Below are 6,000 nucleotides of genomic sequence, written 5' to 3'. Positions count from 1 at the left end.
CTTTAATGACTGACCCGGAAGCATACCGGCGGTTGACAGGACGGTTGGTTTACTTGTCAGCCACTCGGCCCGACCTTACTTATGTCGTACATGTTCTGTCTCAATATATGCACGCCCTTAGACAGTAGACAAGCTCATTGGGACGCTGATCTTCGTGTCATTCGTTATCTTATAGGTACTCCGGGACAAGGTATTCTGCTTCGTTCGAATGCCGACCTACGCCTGGAAGGGTGGTGCAATTCTGACTTTCTGGAAGTTGAGATTCAATTTTTGTTCCATGGTGTTCTTCCTCTTCCCCAAATCGACACCAACACGCAATAACAACAACAAAAATCGACTCAAATTCTAACCTATTTCGTAATCAACAACCACCTAATTACAAACAATAATGAATTTAACATCATACTAACTAATTCACAAGAAAAACTTACCTATTTCAAAACTAATTCAATTATGTTTAATAAAACCTAAACTAATCAAAACTAATTCATAAATAGCCAAATCGAAGCATATAATCAATTAAAATTCACATATAAAGTCATGTAATCGATTAACAACAACAATAAACGATTTAATTTCAGGTTTAACTTCAGTTAGAAAGCTAATTTAAAAAAAAAAGTGACTAACCTCTTTAACGGTGGCGGCGTGACAGTGGTCGTTGCGTGGTGGTAGCTGGATAGGTGGTGGTGATGGTGTTTGAAGTTGGGTTTATTTTGGGAAATTTTGAGTTAGAGAAAGTTAGTGAGATGTGGGGGTAAAATCGTCTTTTGGGATGAAAAAGTCGTCGATGTTTACAAATCGGGATATCGCCTTACACAAAAGTTGATTAAACAAATATATTCGAAAAAGTATCATGATTCATCAATCGAGAAACTAGTTACTATTATCACCATTTTACAAACATTTTATATAAGACCGCCTTATGCCAGAATTTTATATCCAAATAACATTCTTAGTTTCTCTCTCACATGCAAAATTAAAAAGAAATACCAAAATGAATGAGGTTTGTAGACTGGTAGTAGTAAATGAGGATGGATCCTCTCCATTACCCCTTCTCTCCATTTCCTTCCATTTCCTCTAATACAACAATATAAAATTATTATTCCCTCTACACCTCTTCAAAATAGCGAATCGTTAGATCATTCCGAAATAAAATCTGGACCCTTAAAAGGTACTGGAAGGTACTGGAGAGGGTGGAGTACTGGAGAGAATCTCTTTGCGTAGTAAATACTCTCTCATATTCCGGATAACTGTCCATATTCAAGGGTGGCACGAGAATTAAGAAAACCCGAATTAAATAAGCTAAAGTATTGTGGTGGGTGAAGTAATTGAAAAGAGGGAAGATACTATGAAGTATTATTGTGGGTGGGGCGATTAAAATAAGTATTGTTGTGGGTGAGATAATTAAAATAAGTATTGTTGTGGAATAAGCTGATTAAAATAAGTATAAAAGTTTACCAAATAAGAAAATGTGGACATTATTGTGAATAGATGAATAAGAAAATGGTGACGCTTATTTAGAATAGGAGGGAGTAACTAATTACCAACCCCAACTCAACTGTCCCCTAATTAGTAGGGTTGAGGTCTCGTGGACCTTATTTTAAGAGCTCATCCCTTCCACGAGATAAAGTGCATGTCTTTGCCCGCTCCATTATTAACGAATGATAACGGTCCTTTTCATCTTACTGACATCCCTCGTGTGGTCTATGACTATATAATTACAGATTGCTTAATTACATTGGTAAGCAACGGCTAATTAGAGTCATAACATCGTCTTAGATATATCATATATTCATTTCCTTACAAATGTTAGTTCGTGTGATTGGATAAGAGAATCTTCTCACGTCTTAAATAAATGACGAGTAAGAAATTTTAAACTTTATAAATAAGAAACAGTAATAAAGTATCATGTAAATTGTCTTACAATGTATAAGAGATGTTAAATGTGAGATTCTGAATGAGCCACATTGACATATTAGGAGAAATTAACTACTTTAAAACCACAAAACGATGCCCCCTATTTTTTTTTTTTTTTTTTGACAGCTGTAAAGAAAGGGTTTACATACGGATGACCTGTCGAGCCAGACCATGAGCGACACTATTAAGATGTCTCGGAATAAAATTAAAACATAAGCAATGAAAAGAACTCGCAAGACCACGCATTTCCTCCAAGAAGCCCGAAATCAAATGATCAGTCTTCGCTACTCCTGCAAGTTGGTTGATAAGTTGTAAACAATCTGACGAAATGCTCAGATGGAAAAAGCCCCCGGAACATGCCCAACCAAGAACATCACGAATACCCATTGCTTCCGCCTGCAATGTTGATTCCGCTCTAGTCCTTACCTGCCGTCGAAAAAACTCTTGCCCCGACTCATCGTACGCCACCCAACCAATGGCCGCCCTAAAAGATCGTTCCCAACTAGCATCCACCTTAACCCGGATCACATTACAATGATCCGGCTTCCCAATCATTTGAAAAGGGTGTCCGTCTCTTAAATCCGCGTTAGTCTCTTCAATTGACTCCCCAGTACTCCTTACAGACCCTGCCTTCAGACCCATACCATCCACCTGTTCACATAGGGTGCGTACCTTTTCATTGATTAAGTCAAACATCCTTCCAAACAGTAAATGAGGGTTCGTAGCCAATCCTTCAAATTTAACCTTGTTACGAATAATCCATAAACCCAGAAGATTGCTATCAATAGAATAACCCTCTTTACCCCTCCTTCCTGCCTCACCAGGTACCGAGTCCAATCAATGATCCAGCCAGTCATTTTTAAGGACTTCGCACCATCAACTTTAATACCTAAATCAGATCCCGCCCAAATCCTAGCAGAAACCTCGCAATCCCTAAACAAGTGTTCAACAGTCTCCAAATGATTTTGGTATTCGCCACACAGACCACAGGACACATCCATTTCCATATTTCTTTGCTGAAATTCCTTCCCCACAGAGAGCGTATTCGTAATGATTCTCCACAGCAGAATTTTCCATGTGTTAGGGACCGGAAGGTTCCATAACTGCGTTCGACAGAAGACCTTTCCACGATTTCCAATTCTAGCTTTATCTTTCAACGTACCCTTCCTATTCATATACTCTTCAAAGATCAGGCCATATCCACTCTTAACCGTAAAAACCTCATCCTTAGTGAATGGCCAAAAAACCTCATCAACTAAATTTGTTGACCTTGCCCGTGTTGTCAGGACCCTCTCTGCATGTTCCTCACGAAACAACGCCCGGACAAAAAGTTCATTCCAATTCCCATTAGGTAGCAAGAGATGCCTCACCTGTAAGTTAGCCATATGTACATTTTCGTGACCAAGCCAGTTATCTTTAGGCTCCGGATATGCACCCCCCACCCATCGTGTTGTCCAGACATTTAAACTCGAATTTCGCCCCGGCTTCCATCCAAAAAAGTCTTTAATCTTTTGAAATCCATGGAGAATACTACGCAAACCCCACGAGCCACTTGTCCCTTTACACGGCAATTTCCCAACAGCAAAAACCTGCGATCCAAACAGCTTTTGCCGAAAGACCGTGCAGAATAGCGATTTATCCCCGGAAACTAATCGCCACCCATGCTTTGCCAGCAAAGCCTGATTCAAACATTCAATGTTACGGATCCCCAGTCCTTCTACACTTTTTGGAAGACTCAGAAAGTTTTTACTACACCAGTGAACATTCTTCCCTAACTTACAACCCGTCCACCAAAATTGTGCCAAAAGAGAATTAATCTTTTTCGCCACACTTACCGGAATTTTAAAAACCGATAGAAAATAATTTGAGAGATTGGATAGGACCGATGAAATTAGGGTTAAACGTCCCGCCGGTGATAGAAAAATGCCATTCCATGAAGTGATCCTCTTTGTTATATGATCCACCAAAGCTTGGAAGATATCTTTCTTCGACTCCTGAAACTCTACCGGGATACCAAGATACTTACCAATACCTTTATTCCTCCGAACGTTGAAGGTTCTGAGAATGTTTTGGGCTTTTGCAAGAGTCATATTCGGGCTAAAAATGATCCCCGATGCCCCCTATTATATGTAAGGGAATGGCTCTAATCTATGAAAAGAATTCACGTGTGAGACTATGTGTGAACCACATTGACAAATCAGGAGATAGTTGACTACTTTAAAATCAAGAAACTACTCGTACAAATTATATGCTAATTGCTTTTAGGATAATACTTTTTTTATTTAGGTTTACGGAGTTGACTCTCTCGCCTCTAAATAGACGTGATTCATGTGAAATATGAATTTGTTTTTGAGCTCCTTCCCAAAAACTCTCATACTAAGATACTATTTTGAAGTTTTAAATTGGCTCTTGAATTTTCAATTAAGACCCTTGAACTATAATTTGCGTGTAAGAAAAACAATTTCACATAAGTGAGTGTTTTAATAAGTCCAAGGGGTAAAACGGAAAAAAAAAAAAAAAAAAAAAAAAAAGAGTTTGAGATAGTACGAGTACTACCATCTGAAACCTAAAAAGTTAAAAGTTATACTAGATTTTACTCAAATAAATTACTTGAATTACCTTGTTAAGTGAGTCTAACACTCATATTAAGTTTTGGGATAATGATAATTTAACGTGCGTGGAGTTCTTTTATAAATTTGGTAAGACTTTTCTACATTTTAACGTGGGATAGAGGTTGTCTAGGGCTTCTCTAGGTAGGCAACATACCATAGAACATATTTATATGCATAACTAACTATTTTATACTCTGTAATACGGAGTAGATAATTTTACAACAATCTTAGTATGAGACCTCTTATATGCTGTAATAAGTACTTAAGAAGTACAATTTTTTAACTTAATAATAGTCTTTACTCTATAATGCTATTGTTTTAACTATGTTTTATAATATCTTTACACAAAACCGTCTTTTAAAAAATTATCCTTTGAACATGTGACACTTGGTGCTCCGTAACGAATGCAACTCCAGGAGCACTAACCCGAGATGAGTAATACAGTAAATTTGACTTCGATAGTGTCGGTTAACAACTTAAGGCACATGAAATTGGACAAGGAAACACACATCAACCTATTCCTGTACATTTAACACATTCCTGATCTTTTTTCCACTTGTATTGCTAAACATAACTACGAGGGAAAACAGGCACCAACCCAACATAACAACCAAGGGAATTTTCCAAGTCTACTTAAATGTTCTGAGGGTACCTTATATTACTACCCGTTCAGTTCCTCTAAAGATTTTTACCCTCACACTTAAATCCTAGCGTCGTCATTGTGCACATTTCTAAAAAAAAAAAAAAAAAAAATTGTTGGAAAACATTGTCTTACATAGAAACTTAATCCTTTTTTCTTATGTTTTCAGGGTTTCTTTAAAACTAGCCGATTATAATTTAAAGGAAAAATTATAAATAACCACCGCGTATTTGCGATTTTTTACAAATTACCACCACGTATTTTCGTTTTTACAAATAACCCCCAAACTTCAATATATACTCCCCAATTACCACCGTATTTTTATCTCGAGCATCATTTTTCTTATTTTCCGACTTGTTAAGTGACGATTTACGCGAAATTACAAAACTACCCTCATTGACTTACTAATTCATTCAATTAGACCAAAGTAACCCTAAATCCCAAATTTATTATCTCTCTTTCCCAATCGCAAAAATCGCAAAAAATCGTAAAAAAATCGCAAATACGCCATTTTACATAATACGGATTGCGGAGTACTAATGTGTAAAATTGTTTTGCGAAACCAAGTGCTTGCAGTCTAGTGGTAGACTTGGGTAACCTCAAAGCTTGCAAAGGCAAGAATTGCGAGGTCCCGTGTTCGAACCCACGGATGAGCAATTGCATGCGGTTATCTCGGCCCTAATTGGGGTGGTTTACGTGGTCAGGGTGGTGGACGCGGAATGCAGGGGGGGATTAAACCCCTCATCAAAAAACAAAAAAAAATAAAAAAAAAAAAAATAAAAAAAAAATTGTTTTGCGAAAAGACCGACCACTTTATACTCGGAAAAAAGT

This window comes from Silene latifolia, chromosome 10 (genome assembly GCF_048544455.1).
Source record: "Silene latifolia isolate original U9 population chromosome 10, ASM4854445v1, whole genome shotgun sequence".
Classification (NCBI taxonomy): Eukaryota; Viridiplantae; Streptophyta; class Magnoliopsida; order Caryophyllales; family Caryophyllaceae; genus Silene; species Silene latifolia.
The sequence above is the reverse complement of the archived record's forward strand: the minus strand, read 5'-3'. Positions refer to the sequence as shown.